At 39.9% G+C, this 24,376-nt stretch overlaps 1 long non-coding RNA gene and 1 pseudogene across 4 annotated transcripts in view; both read right to left on the reverse strand.

The window, feature by feature from the left end:
- The window catches only part of LOC110126067 (uncharacterized), a 396,803-nt gene that overhangs the window by 163,986 nt on the left and 208,441 nt on the right, over positions 1 to 24,376 (reverse strand). The gene's annotated exons all lie outside the window — the stretch shown is intronic.
- LOC110126063 (bridging integrator 3 pseudogene) overlaps positions 17,718 to 24,376 on the reverse strand; it is a 34,386-nt pseudogene continuing 27,727 nt past the window's right edge.

Here is a 24,376-nt window from a genome sequence, read left to right on the forward strand (position 1 = left end):
CAGAATCAAAAGATATTAACAAGAGTTGGCAAGAATACACAGAAGAACTAAACAAAAAAAGATCATAATGACCTGGATAACCACAATTCTGTGATCACTCACGTAGAGTCAGACATCTTGGGGTGCAAAGTCAAGTGGGCCTTAGGAAGCATCACTATGAACAAAGTTAGTGGAGGTGATGGAATTTCAGCTGAGCTATTTCAAATCCTAAAAGATGATGCTGTGAAAGTGCTGCACTCAATAGGCCAGCAAATTTGGAGAACTCAGCTGTGGCCACAGCTTAAAGAGATGGGAATAACAGACCATCTTACCTGCCTTCTGCAAAACCCGTGTGCAGGTCAAGAAGCAACAGTTAGAACAAGACATGGAACAATGGACTGGTTCCAAATTGGGAAAGGAGTACATCAAGGTTGTTTATTGTCACAACTGTTTATTTAACTTATGTGCAGAGAACATCATGCAAAATGCCAGGCTGGATGAAGCACAGGCTGGAATCAAGATTGCTGGGAGAAATATTGACAACCTCAGATATACAGTCACCACCCTTATGGCAGAAAGTGAAGAAAAACTAAAGAGCCTCTTGATGAAAGTGAAAGAGGACAGTGAGAAAGTGGCTTAAAGCTCAACATTCAGAAAGTGAAGATCCCGGCATCTGACCACATCACTTCACGGCAAATAGGTGGGGAAACAATGGAAACAGTGACAGGCTTTATTTTTGGGGGACACAAAAGCACTGCAGATGGTGGCTGCAGCCATGAAATTAAAAGATGCTTGCTCCTTGGCGGGGAGGAGGAAACTATGACAAACCTAGACAGTGTATTAAAAAGCAGAGACATCAGTTTGTCTATGAAGGTCCATCTAGACAAAGCTATGGTTTTTCCAGTAGTCATGTATGGATGTGAGAGTTGGACCATAAAGAAGGCTGTTCGGTTCAATTCAGTTGCTCAGTCGTGTCCAACTCTTTGTGACCCCATGAACCGCAGCACGCCAGGCCTCCCTGTCCATCACCAGCTCCCGGAGTTCACCCAAACCCATGTCCATCGAGTTGGTGATGCCATCCAACCATCTCATCCTCTGTCATCCCCTTCTCCTCCTGCCCTCAATCTTTCCCAGCATCAGGGTTTTTTCAAATGAGTCAGCTCTTCGCATCTGGTGGCCAAAGTATTGGCGTTTCAGCTTCAACATCAGCTGAACAATTGATGCTTTCAAACTGTGGTATTGGAGAAGACTCTTGAGAGTCCCTTGGCTGCGAGGAGATCAAACCAGTCAATCCTAAAGGAGATCAGTCCTGAATATTCACTGGAAGGACTGATGCTGAAGCTGAAGCTACAATACTGGAGCCACCTGACGTGAGAACCGACTCATTGGAAAACACCCGGATGCTGGGAAAGATAGAAGGCAGGAGGAAAAGGAGATGACAGAGGACAAGACGGCTGGATGGCATCATCAGCTCAATGGACATGAGTTTGAGCAAGCTCCGGGAAATGGTGAAGGACTGGCATGCTGGAAAGCCTGGAGTGCAGCCGTCCTCAGGGTCGAGAAGAGTTGGACAAGACAGAGTGACTGAATAACAACAACAGGGAGCTAGATCCTGTAGGCTAAAACCTGGTGCAGCCAAATGAATATTAAAAAAAAAAAAATACCATGCCATCAATCTGTAATCTGGCTTCACCCCTCTACCCTCAAGGAAACCTATTACCCTTTGCCCATGACTCAGTGACAAGGTTATGGAAGGCTAATCTGCAAACAGTCCTCAAAAGTATGAGTAGGGCTGGTGATAGAATGATCCTTATGACAGAGGTTTCCAGTTTGTTGCCTGACTCTGTTTAATTTCAAGAGATAAAGCCATCTGGTCTCAGAAAACCTGCTTTGCAAGCAAACAAAGACAGAGAGAAACCTATACTGATCTTTCCCACTACCTTCTCTCCTAGAAGTAGAAGCTTTCCTAGGTTTAGTGCCAGAGGTAACCTTTTCAGGACAATTCACTTAGAAAGACTGATACGAAAGGCTGAAGAGACACTGCCACTGCTGCTGCTAAGTCGCTTCAGTCGTGTCCAACTCTGTGCGACCCCATAGACGGCAGCCCACCAGGCTCCCCCGCCCCTGGGATTCTCCAGGCAAGAACACTGGAGCGGGCCCCCATTTCTTTCTCCAATGTATGAAAGTGAAAAGTGAAAGTGAAGTCGCTCAGTCGTGTCCGACTCTTCACGACCCCATGGACTGCAACCCACCAGGCTCCTCCATCCGTGGGATTTTCCAGGCAAGAGCACTGGAGTGGGTTGCCATTGTCTTCTCCAGAAGAGACACTACTGCTTGACAAATACTAGCTACAAAAAAAAAAAAAACTTGAAGTGACTTTTTATTTTGCTGAGCAAATTATTTCAACCGATACCTATGGGCCAATTAAAAATAAAGGTGGTTATTTATTCCTGCCATCACCTCTTGAAGGGATTACAGCAAAAAGAAGAAAAACAAAAGCCTTGATTATTGTTATAGTGATATTTAGAGACTGGCTGAGTATTCAGCTGAGATATGAGCTTGCAGTTCTGGTACCTGACAGTTTAGGATTCCAGGGAGGAGCAGGAAATGGCCTAACTCAGAGTATTCCTTTTCACTTCTTGAGTCCATTTATTTTATGGGTCTGACCATATGCCAAAGCCATTTGGAGTCTTCGAGAGTTTAAATAGTGATGTCCAATTAATAAGGCATAAAACCCTGCAGCTTCCTCACCCCCATGCATTTAGCCAGCCCCTCTCTGATCTGACTGTCTAATGGATAGGAGACACTTGCAGGCCTGTGTCTCTGTGTCCAGGCCAAGGATGGAAGCAGTCAGCGTGGTCTCCAGCATGGGTTTGTGTGTTTGGAACCATTTAAGCAGTCACATCAAGACAAATTACAATTCCTCATGAACATGGTGTCTATGATTGGAATAGGATGAAAGTTCTGGTAGTTTTATTTCTTTCTGAGACATTTTGGAACATTTTACCAATGAATTTGTTTCCTGGCTTTTTTGGACTGCAAACTCCCCACATATTATTTTAATAATGAGGCATTCTGCTGAGGGATTAATGAGATAGCTTTGCGATGTTCAAAGTGACAATTAAAGCCATTGTTTTTTCTCGGCTATGCATTCATCTCTTTAGAAACGATTATTTTAAAAAAATAGCTCTTTTAGATTTTAGATTTCACCTCTGCTTGAACAGAGTCAAACTGGAAAGTATATAGGAAACAACTTGGTTCCAGGAATATTCGATCATATTAATGGAAGAGTCTATTAAATCTTTCCTCTTCTGTGTTTTTTTAAATTGGTTTTAGGTTATTGCAGGTACTCACTACCCAATTTAGAAAGGATAAAAAACTCTTTTTTTGGCTGAAGCTTTTAGTTTTGGGGAGGGGGGATGCAGAGGATCCTCAATCTCTTCCTCCATAATTTGTAGATTACACACACCCTTCTGCTTTTTAATAGATAGTTCCTCATTAGAGGGCACAACAGAATAAAATAATCATCCTCTATTATCCTTGGGAGGCAGGGCCAAGTTTCCCCCCAAAGACATTATCATATCAAACAACCACTTTAAACGCAATGCGGAATACAGGCTTTATGGGAAAGCTTTGGATTTCTCCCCCCTGTCAAAGGAGTTCTAAAAGATGAGTCCTTTTGTTATGGATGGCTCTGGAGTTTCTCTAATAGGTGTACCAGATGAAAGATGACTAAAGACATCCCAGATGGGAGAGCTGGCTAACAGCAGCACCATAAATACCTGATGGATATACAAGCCTCTTAGCATAAAATATAGTCTCTGCTCTGATTTACACTTTTAGGGGATATTTTTAAAAATGCCATATTTGCTGGTGGGGGGTATTCATAAAAAGTGTTTTAGATTTGTGGGGAGATGGGAAGAGACCCTCTATTCCTTGACATATACATTATTGTTTTTCCTCTCCAGAATCCTTTCCTTGTCTCTAAGGACATCTTTGCTTTTCTGAACAAGTTTTTCTGTTTGTTGGTTGATTGGTTTTTTGTTTTTGCCAGAGTGGGCAAGCTCTGTTCTTCTAGATTGATTCTGAGGAGTTTGCTGGAATAAAAAGCTGTGATGTTATAGAAATAGAGTTCATCTTTGAGTCCAGATATAGGATTCTTTCTGTGTGTGTGTGCATGCATATATATATATATATATATATATATATATATATATATTCTTTTTGTATAACTCTGTGCTTACCTTTGTCCCATTGTTGGCTACAGTGCTGTGTCTGGTGCTTCATGGGCTCTTAATAAATATTTATTGTTTACCTGAGCCTCAATTTTCCCATCTGCAAAATGGGAGCTAGCAATATCTAAACCATAAGGATTCACACCATATTTAACAAGAGCTTCTGTATGCCATATTCTTTGCTCAGCACTTTGTTAAAGAAACCTACTTGTACAAGAACAGGATGGAAAGGAAATGAATAAAAAATACATAACCATGTGAGAAGGTCATAACGTAACAAAATCAAACAAATCTGAGTTCAAATCCCAACTCAGCCACTTGCTAGCTTAATTACTTTGGGAAAATTACTTAGCCCATCTTGGCTTACAATCATCAGTTTGTAAAATGGAATATTAATAGTTCCTACCTCATAGGGTTATTGAAAAGATTAAATAAGTTGATGCATTAAAACTCTTAAGAAATTGCCTGCATATAATAAGTACTCCATAAATCTCAATCGGCAATTTGGCTGGACTTAATGAAACTGAGTGCCTAGAACAGACTCTTCAAAACTTTTCCCTGATCAAACCATTGCTCAGGTGGTATTTTTATTTTAGTACACCACACTTTAAACGGATATTTGTATATCCCAAAAAAAAATAGTCCCTGAGACAATGAAAGGTTTTGAAACCATTTCATATGAAAAATGGTTGAATATCCTATTATCTTGGTTTAAGGGGGAAGAGCCCATCATTATCCACATATTTGAAGAGGGATTCAAGTCCTGAGGGATTTTTAAGAGCAAAACTAGAACCCTCTGGTGGGCAGGTTGATACCACTTCTATTCAAAATATCACCTCCTGATATTTAAGGATTTCTGAAAGTAGAATTTTCTCTTTCATGCAGACATTAATCTGCCACTACAGTTAAACAAGTAGGCCTACCCTTGGTCTGACATGGATCTGAATATAAGGCAGAGGACAGGACCTCCTTCCACCTTAAATGTTCTGTGACTCTACATGATGATTAGCATGCTGACTTTCCTAATATTATATATTGAATGGCAAAAATCCAGAGAGATCTTGCCTCTCCAGCTATTTAGTGGTAAATGTGTGCCACAAATTCATTCTGCTAATTCCATTCCATTTATAGAAAGTCATCACTTTCCTGTGATGTGTCCTTCCTCAGGTACAAGGCCAAGCCCTTCACGTTTCTTCTTGATTCTGTTCTCCCCCCTAGGCTTTCAGTGCAGCTCCTAAGCCTCTTCCTCTCTAATCTTTTGTGTCCTGCAAAAAGGAGCCAAATCTCAACCTGAAAATATGCTCTGAGATTTTCTATGTTCCTCTCTATCTAACACTTCATTTTTCATCTTTTATCTCAGTTGATAAGGTGTTCTTGCTGTCTCTGAGTACTCAACCCCCACTTACTGCTCAATCCACCAACACCCCCAACCCGGAACTGAAATAATTCCAGCAGTTTTCTCAGAGCTTTTCTATCACCAACCCCAGCAGACATTTTTCAAACCTTTGCATACTCTTGTCTTACTTTTAAAAAATCCTTCCAAAGTTTATTTATTTTCACAATCTTTTGCAATTATGTTTTCAAATAAATCAAACAGAAAAGGCAAAAAGTATGTAGTAGTCTATATTTGGAAATCTCTGCACTATTCAACTGTGATTTTCTTCTTTTTCAAAATGTATCCTTTTATTGTCCTCAAAAGACAGTTATAAACTTATCATGTGACAGTCACATGATTTCTTTAGTTAACCTCAAAATTTCCATGAGCATTCCGGGAGCTTATAGCTGGAGTAGTCCTGAGGTTTCGAATATTAAAACTTTCTTCATAGCCACAAGTTCCTTTGATGTTTGGGTTATTGAACACAAAATCACTGGACTTCCCAGGTGGTTCAGTGGTTAAGAATCCATCTTCCAATGCAAGGGACAACACTGGTTTGATACCTTATCTGGAAAGATTCCACATGCCATGGGGCAACTTAGCCCGGGCACTACAACTACTGAAGCCTGTGCTCTAGAGCCTGTCCTCTGCAAAAAGAGGTCACTGTCATGGAAAACCCATGCAGCAAAACTGGGAGTGGCCCCTGCTTGCCGCAACTAGAGAAAGCCCATGTGCAACAACCAAGGCCATGAAGCCAAAAATAAAATAAATAAATAATTTTTTTTTTTTTTAAAGAATCCACGTGTCAATGCAGGGAACATGAGTTCATCCCTGGTCTGGGAAGATTCCACATGCCCCGGAGCAACTAAGCCTGTGTACCACAACTACTGAGCCCATACCCTGGAGCCCATGAGCTGCAACCACTGAGCCCATGTTCCCCAAATCCCACACTCTGCAACTGGAGAAGCCACCACAATGAGAAGCCAGGGCTCCACAGCTAGAGAGTAGCCCCCACTTGCTGCAACTAAAAAAAAACCCATGTGCAGCAATGAAAACCCAGCATAGTCAAAAATAAATAATTTTTTTTTAATCACTGATAACTGGTCTTCAACCTTGTCCATTTTCTGTTCCTGGAAGTGGTGGCTTTTTTTTTTTCCTCCCAATGAACATTTCTGATTCCATTTAGCACAACTTTTTCTTTTTCATCAGATTTAGGTGAAAGAACAGAACAGTTTGGGATGAATTTATTAATACTAGGGATTCTATCCAACAATTAAACAACAACAACAAAAAAGCAAACAACCAAATTAAAAATTACCTTCTCTTATGCTTGTCTTTCCAGGGCTGTCTCTCTCCGTCTGCCCCCACCCCTACAATTACCCATGTAGATACACTATGAGAACTGAAAGAAGAACAGACTAGCAATAATATGATGGCAGGACATTTTGAAGACATATAAAAGACATGATGAGTGGTTCATTTTGACTTCCTTTGGGCTGAGTACAATGCTGGTGGTGGGGCCTAATGGAATTTTACAAGATCTTGAATTCCAAGATAAGAAATTGAGAATTACTTATATCTGAAACCAGAAATCTCTTCATTTTCCTTAATAGAAAATTGCCATGATCTTCATGACATATTGGATGACTAACTCAAGGTAGGAAAACTGCTTGGGAGGATCTAGATATTTTCTGCATCCTTCTCTGCTTCTTATCTAGTAACCTGTGTTGTTTCATTTGGGGAAATGATATTCAAAGTGAGCACTTGCTTGATTTCAGGACAGGACCTTATAAGATTGCCACGATCATGATGAACTTGCCAAAGTACAGACATGGAATACTGATGGCCCAGGAAATGGTATGTGCTGGGTTAGAGAAAGGGCATTAAATAGCCTTGAAACACAAGACAAGAATTTCAATTCTCTTTTGATCCATTCAGTGATACCAATGAGGAAAGCATCACTTTGGTGCTCTGCACCTTTAGCATCTAACACTTCACTAATCTTCATTTTTACAAAGAAAGTATGCCTTAGGCACAGAGTCTTCTAGACCTAAGACTTTACAGCAGGAATTTAATAACAGTATTTTGTTTTCATTTATTCATTTTGTTATTACCATCTATTTAGGGTGAGTGAAATTGCTTTCCATTTATGTTGGCATTATGCATCTCCCTTTTAAAATGCATTCATCTAACTAAAATTTAAGAAGGAAGGGAGTTGATTTATTAAAAAAATGTCAGATAAAAGTATAGGGCTATGCAGTTATGGTGAAAATGCAAGAAGGGACACCAGTGAATAGAATTTAGAAAACCATAATTAGGTAGAAAAATGGGGAATTCAGAGTCAGACAAGATTGGCTTAATATCCAATGCACGCAGAATAATGTAAGACAATTTCACTAAAAGCCCTAGTGTCTTCATTTGGAAAAATGAAGAAAATAATACCTTCTTAATAGGACTGTTGAGAGGAATTAAAAGAGGAAATCTCTTTAAAGTGCTGAGTACAACACAGTGCATAAGACACACAATACATTTCAGCCCTCTCTTCCTTTCCTTTTCCTGCTGACCACTGGGATTGGCCACTGCTCCCTGCTCCTAGGGTCCTCCCTTTCACAGAACACCCTGTGGGCAGGCTGCTGTGCCCAGCATCCTCTGAGTGAGTTCTCTCCTTGCCAGTTTCTCTACTGACAGGCTGGCATGGGAGTGTCATGCCATGCTGGCATGGGAGTGGCATGGGGCTTCGAGGAGGTGGAAACGCCAGGTGGCAGGGGCTCCCAAAGAAGCTCTCCTCACAGGCATCCTCCTTCTTCCTCTTGGTCAATGAGTAGAGTCATTTGTTTCTCCTCCTGTCCCCTTCTACGTGCAAAGCAGTCAACAACCTGCCTCTCCATTGGTTCCCCTATGGAGGAACTCATGAACCCAAACTGGTGGAGTCAAAGCAGCAAGAACCAGCTGATTTCTGACTTCTTAAAGCTTCTTCACCAGATAGAAAGTCAGACCCCACTGCACCTCTTTCAAGTATGTGAAAAACATCTAGTTTCCCTTTCTGAGACACAATTTTCTTATCTGCAAGATGGAATTATTAAGGCCTTTTTACGGTCGTTGTGAGCAGGTAGTGCTTAGTCTCTAGTACCTGATATAGTGGCCAATCCACAGTATTAGTTCTCACCAAGTGTTATCACCTTCCTGGATAGAATAATCATGTCAGAGCTGAAAAGAATTTGAAGGTTATTAAGTGCTTTCTCTCATCAGAAACAAGAATCTTCTCCAGCTTTAAAACTTCCCACTCTCCCTTCCTTGAAAGGAAGTTAGTTTCATTGTTTGATAGGTTATAGTTCTTAGTCACAAACTTGACTCAGATACTGAATTTAAATCTGCCTTCATTTAATCTGTTGTCCTTTCTGGAGTAAGACAGGATAAAACTAAGATTTAATGACTTCTTCATCATTATCAATCTGTTTCCAGGTGGCTTCTAATCTGTTATTTCAAACCTCTCTGTTTCCTGGGAAGGATTTTCTCATTGCCTTTAGGTTCTCAGTACCAGAAGGCTTTTCTTTAAGCTTCAGTTAGTCCCAGGAGACTCATTATGGTTATTCTGTTGCAAAAAGAACCCTAAGAAATCCAAACTACTTGCATTATTCTGGGATTTCTGTCCAGCACACAGGAGTGCTTAACAAAGTAGCATCTAAACAGGAAGATGACATGAACTGTCTTCAAAACCTAGAGTCACAGAATGAGGGAGGAGAGCACCCAGGTGGTGAGTAGGCGAACAACCACTGCACAGAACAGGGAATTCAGCAGATCATGTCCGACAGGATGAGAAAGGGCCAAAATCATACCAGGTAGGAGCGGGAGAGCCCTTCAACTTGCTAGCTATTTCTTTCTTACATTACTGGTGAGAAGCTGGAAGCTGTCATGGAGGAATAATATGTGCAGCCACACAACACATGAGTGAGGTCTCCCAGTTCTTTGATGCCTAATCTGCTCTTTCCCTGACACTACATCATCTCCTGCCTACCCACTAAATTCTCCCTCCTGATGACTGTCCTCAGCCTCAAAGTCACATAAGACCACAATCAATGGACCCCTTTTCAACTCTAAGAGTTTGCACAGGATTAGACCTCTTGCAAGGCTCCTGATGACTTTAATCCTCAGAATCAAAGGATATAAAATCTAGAATCTGGGAAGTAGAACTTAGATAGTCTAATACAAGTTTTATAGAAGGAAAAGCAGGAAAGAGAAAAGAAAATAAGACCTGATTTACTTTCCCAATATTACACCCCTTGTTACTGATGGAGTTGGAATGTAAGTAATAACAATAACTAAGTTTATTGAATAGTTATTATCTGTCAGGTAGAGTGCTATGATACTTACAAGCATTACTTCATTTATTGCTCTCAACAACTGCACAGTTTTGCCTGCATTTTTCAGATGATGAAGTCAAAGCATGTAGTACTAACCTATCTCCTGAGAGACCATGCAGTTAGTTATACGCAAGACATTGCAGATACAGAGGTGACTAAAACCCACTATCATCCAGTTAAAGTACACAGTTTGGTCATAAAGATATAAACATAAACAAGTGAGGCATGGGCAGTGTTATGAGTGCAACAGTAAGCAATGGATAGAGGCTTCTCAGAAAACAAAGTAACCAATTTCCCTCTTGCTGACTTTACATACAAATTTGAATCCCATTACTTTCATTCCTAGCATTAGAATAAAGGCATTTTCCATGTATAAGAACTGATTTTTAAATAATATCCTCATAATGTTCAATGAGATAAACTATCATCTATTTAAACAGAAAGTAGTATTAGTCGCTCAGTTGTGTCCAACTCTTTGCAACCCCATGGGCTGTAGCCTGCCAGGATCCTCTCTCCATGGAACTCTCCGGGCAAGAACACTGGAGTGGGTAGCCACTCCCTTCCCCAAGGGATCTTCCTGCCTCGGGGGATCAAATCTGGGTCTGCTGCTTTGCAGGCACATTCTTTACCATCTGAGCCAGAATGGGGAGATTTATATAGAATTGTCTTATACTATCCACTATTATAAATAACCCTTCAAAAAAAATCTTTGAATACAAAATATTTTCCCCCTTTTCCTTTGACCATAAAATTTAACTAGTGGCTCAATATGTTTCAAAACATATTGAAGTGGTTTCAAAACCACTTCCTCATTTTTACATACAAGCAGTGAAGCCCATGTCCAAAAGCACTGAACTGCTTGACTATGTTAAAATAATTAATAAGTAGTTGATCTGACCCTGGAACACAGGTTCATATAGTTTGCAAAGAGATGCCTGAAGGCTGTAATAGAGAAATATTCTTCTAGGTTAGGGTTTCTCAACCTATTGATGATACTATTGATATTTGGGCCAGATAATTCTTTCTTGTGGAAGAGGTTCCTGTGATTGTAAGATGTTTAACAGCATCCTTTGTCTCTCCCAGATAGATGCCAATGACACTTCCACACATATACCAGTTACAAAAAGCAAAACTATCTGCAGACAAATGTTCCTGGGAGGGGACTGGCAAAATTGCTCTCAGTTGATAACCACTGCCCTAAGATTCTCACTGACAGTAGTGACAGTAAAAAGAACCTTTTCAATATTGAATAGACTTTGATTCACAACTATATATGGACAAATGAATCAAGTGTAACCTATTTAGTAAGCCTCAGCAAATTCATGATAAGATACTTAAAGAGTTCTGAAGTAGGTTATCCCTCCACCCCAAAAAGAAGAAATGTATTATTCTGAAAGGCTTTTAGGATTCCTGCTGGTGTCCAATAGAATAATATATGATCCACACAGACCATAAAAAGAAGGGAAAGGACATAGAAACAGACATCAACTACACAGGTATGAGGATTTCCAAGCTGCTAATCTCCTAGGATTTCTCTGAAAAAACAAACCATATGGAGAGCTTGTTAACTGATACTTGTGTTTATGAGTCCTTGGGTAGTGATACAGAATCTTGGGAAGACCTAACAGTCAATAAGAAACATGGTAAGGGAATCCCTTTCAGCTAATGCATGGTTATCTAGTTTCTTAGAACAGAGAATTAAGGGGGTCAAAATACTGTAACAAGTCTACATATGTGGCCACTGATTGCATCCCTTACCATTCTGATTCCCAAAGACCATGGTTAAAGGGTGGTACTAGATCTCTCCACTCATTCATCATAAAGTAAGCAGAATTTGCATAGTGTAAGCTTCACTTGAATTGTTGTCATATGAGTAGAAAAAGAAGCCATAACTGGGTAGAAAAGTGACCTGGCAATTTTTAAGATAAACCACCACCCAATGCATAGAGTCAAGGGTTTTACTAAAGGAGAATTGAGCTGCTATTTTACCTCATACATCTCTACATCCTGTGTCTTCAGTTTGACAACTTAAATGCCTGACTGATAACACACAGACTCTTAGGTGTAGCAGAGAGGAAAGTGGCTCTAGAAGTTACTAGCTGAGAGCTTACAGGCAGCTTTCTTCACTTCTCTGAGTCACAGTTTAACTAACTGAATATACATTCCCAGATCTGGGGGAATTCAACAAGATATAACATAACTCATCTTACATAGCATCTACTACATGATAAACACTCAATAAATGTTGATTCTGTTTCCCTTTATTACTCTTCAATAGTCAGACTGTGGGCTAGCAAACATTCTTATCTTGAAGATCATTTTGCTAAATAAACTCTTCAATTAAAATCCAGGATAAAGTTGGATTAACCTCCATGAGGGAAAGGATCACATCTCTTTTTCTGCTATATGAATGATACCTCATAATGGCATATATTAAGTGTTCAATAAATCTTTGCTGGAAGAGTAGAATATGTAAAAAAAATAAATTGATCAGACAATAAAATTTTATTATTGAGAAAGGAAAAAGTAGCATTCTTTAGCACCTACCATAGAACATTCTTCAGCATTCTTTAACACCTACTGTGCTAATCATCTTTTGATATACACTCTCTAGCCATTCATTTAATTTTCTCAAATTTTAGTCCTATTTTTGGAAGATGAAACCATGGCTTAAGTAACTGGGCTAAGGTCACTTTATTACTAAGTGTGTTTGGCTGAACTTCAAAGTCTTAACCCCTAGTACAGAATGTGAACTTATTTGGAAATAGAGTCATTGGAGATGTAATTAGTTAAGATAAGGTCACACAGCAGTAGGGTGAGACCTTAAGCCAATGTGACTGATGTCCTTATAAGAAAAGGGGAAATTCATGCAGGAAGAACATGGCCATGTGATGATACATGCAGAGACTGGGATAACTATGATCCCAGGATTGCCAAGGATGGCTGGCAAATCCTTGGAACTGAAGTTTGGAAGTCTTCAGGATAACAGACTGCTCAAAACTCCATTCTGAGTATGCTGTACACATGATTTGTATCTTGAATTGGCATTTTTAAAAAGTGGACTTTTATCTACCTTGATATAGTAATAGTGCCTGCCACCATCAGTGGACACACGTGGTGCTCTAACACCAAGTTACACAGGAGGTAATCTCTGGCATGTCTTCATTGGCATCATAACATGTGGCCAAGAAAACAGGTTCTCAGAATAAGAAATCCATATTAGTAACAGGAAATTTGGGTTGGGAGTACTTTTGTCACCAGTACCAGTTATTTAGCATACAGCTCTCCAGTGAGACTTATCTGTGTTTTTTGGGCAGGATGACTGCACTTTGTTCTATCTGCTAAATGCCATTGGGCATAGAATAACCTCTGGAGAAGCCACCTATTGCATAAGCTATTAAATGTTGCAAAATATAGTGCATGTGCATGCTAAGTCACTTCTCTCATGTCTAACTCATTGTCTAGCCCACCAGGCTCCTCTGTCTATGGGATTCTCCAGGCAAGAATACTGGAGTGGGTTGTTTTGCCCTCCTACAGGGGATCTTCCTGACCCAGGGATCAAACCCAAGTCTCCTGCGTATCCTGCATTAGCAGGCATGTTCTTTACCACTAGCACCACCTGAGTAGCTAAAATTAAATGCCACTTTCTCAGAGGTGAATCAATCAACAACCTGATCAAATTCAAAGCTTTTTGATGTATAAAACTTCATAAATGGAACTAGTCCATCAGTAGGCAAAGTATATTGAAAACCTGTCTAGATATTTTTAGGGGGTGCATGCTATCCTGAGTGTTTTATTTTCTCCTCAAATTAACAATCTCTGTAGAGGTACACAAAGACCACCCAAATGAGAACAGTTCAGCTCAGTTCAGTCGCTCAGTCATGTCCCGCTCTTTGCGACCCCATGGACTGCAGCACACCAGGCCTCCCCGTCCATCACCAACTCCCGGAAGTTTACTCAAACTCATGTCCACTGAGTCAGAGATGCCATCCAACCATCTCATCCTCTGCCGTCCCCTTCTCCTCCTGCCTTCAATCTTTCCCAACATCAAGGTCCTTTCAAATGCGTCAATTCTTCACATCAGGTGGCCAAAGTATTGGAGTTTCAACTTCAGCATCAGTCCTTCCAATGAATATTCAAGACTGATTTCCTTTAGGATGGACTGGTTGGATTTTTTTGCAGTCCAAGGGACTCTGAAGAGTCTTCTCCAACACCACAGTTCAAAAGCATCTATTCTTCGGTGCTCAGCTTTTGTTATAGTCCAACTCTCACATCCATACATAACCACTGGAAAAACCATGGCCTTGACTAGGACTTTTGCTGGCAAAGTAATGTCTCTGCTGTCTAGATTGGTCAAACTTTTCTTCAAAGGAGTAAGCATCTTTTAATTTCATGGCTGAAGTCACCATCTGCAGTGATTTTGGAGCCCCCCAATATAAATTCTCTCTCTGTTTCCCCATCTATTTGCCATGAAATGATGGGACCAGATACCATGATCTTAGTTTTCTGAATGTTAAGCTTTAAGCCAACTTTTTCACTCTCCTCTTTCACTTTCATCTAGAAGCTCTTTAGTTCTTCTTTGCTTTCTGCCATAAGGGTGGTATCATCTGCATATCTGAGGTTATTGATATTTCTCCCAGTAATCTTGATTCCAGCCTGTGCTTCATCCAGCCCAGCATTTCACATGATGTACTCTGCATATAAGTTAAATAAGCAAGGTGACAATATATAGCCTTGACATACTCCATTTCCTATTTGGAATCAGTCTGTTGTTCCATGTCCAGTTCTAACTGTTGCTTCCTGACCTGCATACAGGTTTCTCAAGAGGCAGGTCAGGTGGTCTGGTATTCCCATCTCTTTTAAAATTTTCCGCAGTTTATTGTGATCCACACAGTCAAAGGCTTTGGCGTAGTCAATAAAGCAGAAATAGATGTTTTTCTGAAACTCTCTTGCTTTTTTCATGATCCAGTGGATGTTGGCAATTTGATCTCTGGTTCCTCTGCCTTTTCTGAAACCAGTTTGAACATCTGGAAGTTCACAGTTCATGTACTGTTGAAGACTGGCTTGGAGAATTTTGAGCATTTCTTTACTAACATGTGAGATGAGTGCAATTGCACAGTAGTTTGAGCATTCTTTGGCATTGCATTTCTTTGGGATTGGAATGAAAACTGACCTTTTCCAGTCCTTTGACCACGGGTGAGTTTTCCAAATTTGCTGACATATTGAGTGCAGCACTCTCACAGCATCATCTTTTAGGATTTGAAATAGCTCAACTGGAATTCCATCACCTCCACTAGCTTTGTTCCTAGTGATGCTTCCTAAGGCCCACTTGACTTCACATTCCAGGATGTCTGGCTCTAAACAAATGATCATACCATCATGATTATCTGGGTCATGAAAATCTTTTTTATAGAGTTCTTTTGTGTATCCTTGCCACCTCTTCTTAATATCTTCTGCTTCTGTTATGTCCATACCATTTTTGTCCTTTATTGAGCCCATTTTTGCATGAAATTTTCCCTTGGTATCTCTAATTTTCTTGAAGTGATCTCTTGTCTTTCCCATTCTATTGTTTTCCTCTATTTCTTTGCCCTGGTTACTGAGGAAGGCTTTCTTATCTCTCCTTGCTATTCTTTGGAACTCTGCATTCAAATGGGTATATCTTTCCTTTTCTCCTTTGCCTTTCACTTCTCTTCCTTTCCCAGCTATTTGTAAGGCCTCCTCAGACAGCCATTTTGATTTTTTGCATTTCTTTTTCTTGGGGATGGTCTTGATTCCTGTCTCCTGTACAATGTCATGAACCTCCATCCATAGCTCATCAGGCACTCTGTCTATCAGATCTAGTCCCTTAAATCTATTTCTCACTTCCACTATATAGTCATAAGGGATTTGATTTAGGTCATACCTGAATGGTCTAGAGGTTTTCCCTACTTTCTTCAATTTAAGTCTGAATTTGGCAATAAGGTGTTTGTGTTCTGAGCTGCAGTCAGCTCCTGGTCTTGTTTTTGCTGACTGTATAGAGCTTCTCTGTCTTTGGCTGCAAAGAATATAATCAATCTGATTCCGGTATTGACCATCTGGTAATGTCCATGTGTAGAGTCTTCTCTTGTGTTGTCGGAAGAGGGTGTTTGCTATGACCAGTGTGTTCTCTCGGCAAAACTCTGTTAGCTTTTGCCCTGCTTCATTCTGTATTCCAAGGCCAAATTTGCCTATTATGAGAACAAACAAACACTGCTTATTGACAGTAAGAAAGGAGGCTGCCACTGCCATAGCTTCTATTTGGCAGAGACCAAAACCAAATGTAGGCAGAGGAGTTAAAAAGCTTTATGGTGGCAAAGGGGGAAGGTCCATCCTGATGGAAGGTTGTGGGAGTGGGGAAGGTGGAGGCTAACTGATGAGGAGATGGTCTTCCTATGAATTGCTGAGCAGGAGCATATTTGGTTTTTCCCCATTGGTCCTAAGTGGGGGTTGTGGGCAAAAATGGCATGCTCTCATTTTAGTTCTGACTACTTGGAGCCAACTGCTGCAAAGGTGTGGTTTGATTTCTGAGCTGAACCCCTCCTTTGCCATCTTCAGTCAACTCCACACAGGACGCAATGCCCCAGAGCAGATATATTGGCTTCTGGCAGGAACCCTGGGGACCCAGTTCCACATCTGCTGTGGTCCACAGCTGCACTAACCAAATGCATCCTTCATTGAACATCCTCAGACAGTTGTTCTTCCTGGCAGCTGTGAGGTGTCTAGACTTTATCCCAAAAGACGTGGCTGCCTGTTCCTTGGGCCTTTCCCCTGAAGGTCAGCCTCAGGACACTGCCTTCTCTTTCTGGCCCAGCATAAAGCCAGCACAAAACCTACTCTTCTTACTCTGAGGCTGTGAATCCATCCAAGATATTTTGCATGGTAGGATACTTCCATGAGGTGAATCCTGGTTACTCAAGGAAACTAAGAGACTTGGGGCACTTTCTAACACTTGACTTAAGGCATGGGAATGAGCTAAGCCAGCCTTTGTCATGCTAGGAGGCTGGAGGGCGGAGCTTGTTAAAGCTGGAGGACCACAGCTCTGAGAAGGAAGGCTGAATTCCCCGATACATACATTCTTGGAGAATAGAACTCCCCCAGTGGGGAAAAAGAATCTGAAGTGGAAAGGAGACAAGGATAGGTGGACTTCCAAGATGGTTCTTTTGGAGGCGAATGTGATCTCAACCACTCAAGTGAGATGACAACACCCATTCCCTCCAAAAGTTGGAAGCTTGCTCTGGCTCTAGGCCAGGATGTACTGGGGACAGTTTGGAAATAAGAAAGCCCCTGGAGGTTTGCTACACTGCTTACCCATGTCTCCTGGATCTTGCTATTGAGTGGGGAGAGAGCAGCCTGCTTGAGCTTCCTGGTGCCAAGTTTTTGCTCCAAAGGGCTGGTGAGGCAGAGTAGAAGCCTCCTCTGTCTCCAACCTGGCAGATAAGCTGGAGGGCCAAGGGCAGGGCCTTCCGCTATGTTGACATCTGAGCCTAAACTTGAAAAAGTCAAAAGCTCAAGAGACTGACTTGTGTCTCAGGACTCTTCTGAGGGGAACAGGGATTTAGTCATCAGCCACAACAAAGACAGAGTGCAACTGGGTTCCCTCAGTCTGGTCTCTGTCTCCCACTCCTGCTGCCCAAACTTCATCCAGGTGGCCAGGCTGGCCAAGATGTTAGGTCAAGTCTCCAAAGGTCTTATGCACTTCCTGGGCTGCTCTGGGATCAGGGACTCAAAGCTGGTCTAGAAGGAGTGGAATCAGCTGCTGTAGGACCTCAGTAGCTCATCCAGGAGCTGTTTGATCTTGGTTTCAAGGTCATCCCATACAGACTGGAGCTCTTCTGGGGCCTGGTGGAGTTTGGGGAGCACTGATCTTGTCTTCTCCTTTGGCTCATACTTCTCTACCTTGTCCTGCAGTCACCTATAGTCCTACTGTATAGGAAGCCTGCTTTCCACCACCATCTTGAGGTTCTGGGAGACACTGTCAGGCTTTTTTCAGGGGTCAATCATGGTCTTTTGGATCTGATTCAACTTTCCCTGGCTAAAGGGATCCATCCACTTCATGACCATGTCCAGGATGGCAACCACATTCAGAAAGTCCTGGTCTTACTGGAGAGAGGATTAGAAAGTAAGTCTAAGAACACCTCCACAGCCGATTTGATAGCCAAGTCAGCACTGGGGCGTCTCTTCATGTCCTTTTGCAACCTCCTGGTCTGCTCTCCCAGTTGCTGGGATTTTCCATACATTGTTTCAAAGTCTCTCTTCGCTGCTGGCCAATCTTGGAAGGAATTCACTTCAGAGTCATAAACATGGCCTTGCTGCCTGGGCCCTCAGCTGCAATTCAGTCCTCCTTTTATTTTCAAGGAGACTTGTTTTACTTAGAATGAAAATTTCTGCTAGGGATAAAGTCAACACAAACATATTTATGGTACACAAATGTATGTATGGAATATCACATATACAAAGAAAGCTTGTAGGGGGTTGTATCAATGCAGAAATAAGTTAGGAGCAAGGGAAAATTCTGCCCTACAAGTTTCAGAAGGAGCAGGGCTCTGCCAGTGATTGAATTTCAAGCTTCTGGCCTTCAGAACTGTAACACAATAAACTTCAGTGGTTTTAAGTCACCTAATTTGTGGTACTTTGTGATGGCAGCACATATTCTCTACACAAATGAGTGCATAGTATTTTATAGCTTATCTAAAACGGATGTTCCTCTCTGTTACTGGAGGTACTCAAATACAAGTAGGGAGACTCCTCAGTGGTGATGTTGTTGAGGAATTTAAATTATCATTTTAAGAGCCCCACCTAGCCCAGATTCTATGATCTTAAGCTATGAAGAGCTTCAGTTCAATTCAGTCACTTAGTCATGTCTGACTCTTTCTGACCCCATGGACTGCAGCACACCAGACCTCCCTGTCCATCACCAACTTCCAGAGCTTCCTCAAACCATGTCCATCAAGTTGGTCATGCCATCCAACCATCTCATCCTCTGTCACTCCCTTCTCCTCCTGCCTTCAATCCTTCTTAGGATCAGGGTCTTTTCCAATGAGTCAGTTCTTCATATCAGGTGGCCAAAGTATTGGAGTTTCAGCTTCAGCATCAGTCCTTCCTATGAATATTCAGGACTGACTTCCTTTAGGATGGACTGGTTGGATCTCCTTGCAGTCCAAGGGACTCTCAAGAGTCTTCTCCAACACCACAGTTCAAAAGCATCTATTCTTTGGTGCTCAGCTTTCTTTATGGTCCAATTCTCACATCTATACATGACTACTGGAAAAACCATGGCTTTGACTAGACAGACCTTTGTTGGCAAAATAATGTCTCTGCTCTTTAGTATGCTGTCAGTTTGGTCATAGCTTTTCTTCCAAACAGCAAGAGTCTTTTAATTTCATGACTGTGGTCACCATCTGCAGTGATTTTTGGAGACCAAGAAAATAAAGTCTGTCACTGTTTCCATTGTTTCCCTATCTATTTGCCTTGAAGTGATGGGACCAGATGCCATGATCTTCGTTTTTTGAACATTGATGTTTTAAGCCAGCTTTTTCACTCTCCTCTTTCACTTTCATTAAGAGGCTCTTTAAATCCTCTTCACTTAGAGAATGGTCTTGGAGCTTGGAGGAGAATGATTCTGGGATTACATTAAAACATTTGAAGGTGACCCTGATGAGTGTTGCTAATCCAGTTAGATTTTTCTATATTTGTTTGCCCAGTCTTATAAGCGACAACCATCAATTAGAAAAAAAGACTTTTTAAAGTGCTGTTCAGGTCTTTCTTAATGATTTATCCACTTTCAAACAGTGTTCGTCCTCCAGGTGCATTGTGGATTTAATTGCTTTGTCTATATCTTGCCATTTGTCAGATCTAGGAGTGAAAATGTGTGTTTCAGATGTGAAATACTGCCTTGAACTAAGAAAGCAGGAGTGATTTAAGACACCCAAGCCCCCCAACAGAGCCCTCAAACTCTTTACCTTCTCTTAGAATTTCAGTATAGACACCTATGACTGTGAAAACTACCAAGCCTAAAAATAAAACAAATTGTATCAAAGATCTCCCATCTATGCTTCTTGCTGGAGACAGGAATCCCTGCCCTTTTATTGTTAAAATGAGCCTCAGTATCTTTCTTGAGATTATCCCCCACTATTGGATATTGATTTATCATTTTCATAAAATTGCAAATGGGAGCCTGTTGCCCAAGACCAGTCATAAATTATGAACATGTGTTCAGTTCCTCAGTAGGGACTGATCTTATGGGGAGAATTTCCCAGAACTAAATTTAACTGCTTTGCATAGGTTTGCAAGAAGGTTTGATGTCCCTGGCCCTCTGATGAGGAAGGAAAAATAGAAAAGGACTAACAATTGTTAACAACCTACTAGGGACCAAATCCTTTATATGGTACTTAATTTAATGCTCTTAACACAATGAAGCATAATCATTGTCTGCTTTGATAGAAGATAAAATAGAGGCACAGAGCGATGGAAGACTTTCCCCAAGCTAGTAAAGGAACAGAGCCAGATTCAAACCTAACTTTGCCTCTGAAGTTAAACCTCTTTTCACTTATTGCATTGCCATTCTAAAGTGGAACAGTAATATTTCAGCTAGGGGTAGATGGGGTGGTTTTTATTAACATCAACCTAAACCTTGTGTTCTTCAAGTTCTGATTGATTTGCTCCAAGGAGCCATTAAGAAAGGACACTGATCAAGGGCTATAAATTAACACCTTCTTCATACACAACTCTAAGCAGCTATTTAAAACCTGGGTAATATCTTCTTTAAAAAAAAAATAATCAGTTGTCTGGGTATTTATGCTCTATCACTCTTGATTTTTCATCCTTGACTCCATTAATAGAATTTTCCTTAATTCCTTTTCTCTTTTTATGGCTTTGCAAGGGGCTAATTTGCAGGCAAAACTGCTAATTTTACAGTTGCTTTCTGCTTCATCAGCATGAGCCTGACTGAGGAGTTATTAATAGAAGAATAGGATTCCCTTTTCATCCTTTTGCTCTTGACTGTTGCAGGAGGTGGGACAAAATCCATTATTTAATAACATTTGTTCTTCTTGAAAGGTCATCATTCCAGCCTTTCAGCTTCCACTGAAGTATAGCAGTATCAGCAGCCACTTTCTCTTCTTGAAAGACTTCTGGAATTCCTCCAGGTTATAAGGTTGGCATAAAACTGTCTTTGAGATCCACCTTGGGAATGGGGTCCAACTGGGAAATTCTCTTGGTATTTCTGTGCATTTTCCAAATAGTAATTTCTAGCCACAATTACTTTTAAGTGTTCCAGTCACCTACATTCCTAGAAAGGGTACTGAATTGGGGATATATCAGTTGAAAATTGTACTTGGTTGCTCATAGCAAATAATAGAGATAATAGTAGCATAAACAAGAAGAATTTATTTTTCACATAAAATATATTTTTAAAACAGGCATTCAGAATTGGTATGGTGACCTCACAATGTCATCAGGGACCCAGGGTCCTTATGTCTTTCAATTTTATTGTCACTACTGTGTTGCTTCCATCCCCATGGTCTAAGCCACTAGACTCATGACTCTAAATATATGATTCTAATCAGGAATCAAAACATATAGTAAAGGGCACTTTGGGGACTTTCCCAGAAGCCCTCCCAGGAGATTCCATTTATATCCTCAAGCTGTAAGGAAGACTGGAAATTACACATAGTTTTCATCTGGGCACATTGCTCTCTCCATAGTATCTAGGGTTATCTTACTAAGATAGGGTAGGACAATATTACAGAGGCAACTAGGGTAGGACAATATTACAGAGGCAAGTAGCCCATTTGCTACCTAGAACAAAAAGAATGACTAAATAAAATTGAGTCAATAAGCTCTTACTAAGCACCTATTTCATGTTGGGAGATGAAATAGAAAGATTAGGTTAATTCCTTTAAGGAACAAAAGCTTACATACCTCACCAACCTCTTGCCTTCTTAACCTACAATGCTTTTTCCTTCCTTACTCACCTGGAAAACTTGTTTTAATTATTCAAGTCTGTTCTCCAATATCACCTTCTGTCTGATGCTTCCTTGGAAGAGTCTTCCCAAGAAGAATTTATCAACTGCCAACTGCTCAGCTTTGTCCTTACAGCACTTTATCTTTAGCTCTACTTCGTCACTTGATTCCTCAGAGGCAGTATGCTCAAGTGAGGATAACATGAGAACTAGAAAAATGCTGACTTCAACTCCCAGGTCTGTCGCTTACTAGCATTAAGACAGATTCCTTTGCCCTTTCAGCCACAGTTTTCCTGCTGCAGAAGAGAGAATGCTCAATTTCACCTCAGGGGCTTTTCTGAAGATTTAATGAGATAATAAGTGCAAAGCATGCCTGCAGGCAGTCCTTAAAATATGCTAGTTTATTTTAGTGTATTATACTATATGACTTAATGATTTACACAAAAGAGAAATAAATTTCTATCTTATTCAAGCCACTGTTATTTTGTGGATTTTTTTTTTATCACAATCAAAAGAAGTTTGCTGCTGCTAAGTCGCTTCAGTCGTGTCTGATTTTGTTTGACCCCATAGACGGCAGCCCACCAGGCTCCCCCGTCCCTGGGATTCTCCAGGCAAGAACACTGGAGTGGGTTGCCATTTCCTTCTCCAATGTGTGAAAGTGAAGTCGCTCAGTCGTGTCCAACTCTTCGCGACCCCATGGACTGCAGCCCACCAGGCTCCTCCATCCATGGGATTTTCTAGGCAAGAGTACTGGAGTGGGGTGCCATTGCCTTCTCCGCAAAAGAAGTTTAACATCTCCATTAATAAAGTCTCTGGAGATATATTACTTACATACTTTTCCTTAAAAACTCACTTAAGGATATACTTCATCCAAAGGAGAAAGATGTAAGAAGTCAATAGTCAAGAGTAGAGAAGTTCAATATGAAAAGACTGGTAATGAATACTAACCCATGAAACCTACAATGAAATCTAAGTTATTACAGTTACAATTGCAAAATTGTATCTTGAAAATTAAAAATATATAAATATGCAAATGACAAGAAATAAACTATAAAAGAAAGGTATAAAATTTCCAGGGTATAAAAACAAAAATTATACATAGATATAGTAAAAGAGGAGGAGTTGATGAAAATGAAACTATACGATTTTTTTGTAGTGGAGACAATAGAGAGAATTCTGTTGTCAAGGATGCTGTATTATTAAACATAAGTCTGAGCAAGTTACTTTAAACTATAAACATAACTAAGAATTAAGCTAAAAGCAAACCAGACACCTTTCAAATCTCTAGATTTGATGAAAAGAACAAAGACAAAATTCTCAAACTATAGCTAAATATACTTTAAAAAAGAAGGAAAAAGCAAAGATATACTTTTAAAAATATCAGAAAATGTAAAAGTCAGATATAAGACCATAGTAGCTTTGTTAAAGCAATAATTAGTAATTACAATAAAATCGATGATTAAAATCTTTTTTAAATGTTTAAAAAAATCAAAATAAGAACTGATATGCATGAAACAAAACATCCTCAAAAAACTGATAAAAAAAAGGATGATGCAGAGAAGCCAGACTATTTAAAAAAAGAAATATATAATTATTATTACTATCAGATAGACTTCAAATCAACTGAAGCTTATAAAAATACAACATATAATGAGACTATGACTGTAATAACTTTTAAAGTATTGACATAAATAGGACCAAATGTCTGAAGAAAAATTCACGCAATTGCAAGCTAAATAGTGAAAAGTTTGTCAGGCATAGAGCACTCAATGCATAAGTAATTTGAAATAATAAGTACATATAAGCAAAGCTAGATTTCTATATACAGAGAGAGTGCCTGTGCTAAATCAAACCTTATCATCTGAAAATATAAAATACACTTTCTTTTCAAGGACCCATAGAATAGTTTTAATGATCATTATACATTAGAAAATTTTTAGAAACTCAGTGAAATTTATAAAATAAAATTATCACATACTGTATTTTCTGGCAGAGGTGCAATAATACTAAAAATTAATAACAAAAAGACATGTAAAATTCATTTATAAATGCAGACATGGTCTCTTAACTTGTATGCCAAAAATGAAGATATCTAGAAAGTACCAATACTTAGAAATAGCTGTAATAATAACCAAATGAGAACACTAATATCAAAATATATTAACTTTGCCAAAGATGTACTAAGAAGAAAATTCACAAAATTTAATTAAAATATATTAATTATATACCTAAGTAAGACTTTTAAAATAAACAGTATAATTCCTAAATAAATCCAAGAGGATTTCTCTTGAAGAAATAAATGAAATAAATCATCCACAAGTTGTTGTAAGAAAAAATAAATGGGAGAAAACAAAACATATGAAATTAGAAATGAAACAGAAACAAATGTCTAAAAGTTACAGGAGAAGTTACTATAAATAATGTTCGTATAATCTACTGCAATAAGTT

This window comes from Odocoileus virginianus, chromosome 5 (genome assembly GCF_023699985.2).
Source record: "Odocoileus virginianus isolate 20LAN1187 ecotype Illinois chromosome 5, Ovbor_1.2, whole genome shotgun sequence".
Taxonomy (NCBI): Eukaryota; Metazoa; Chordata; class Mammalia; order Artiodactyla; family Cervidae; genus Odocoileus; species Odocoileus virginianus.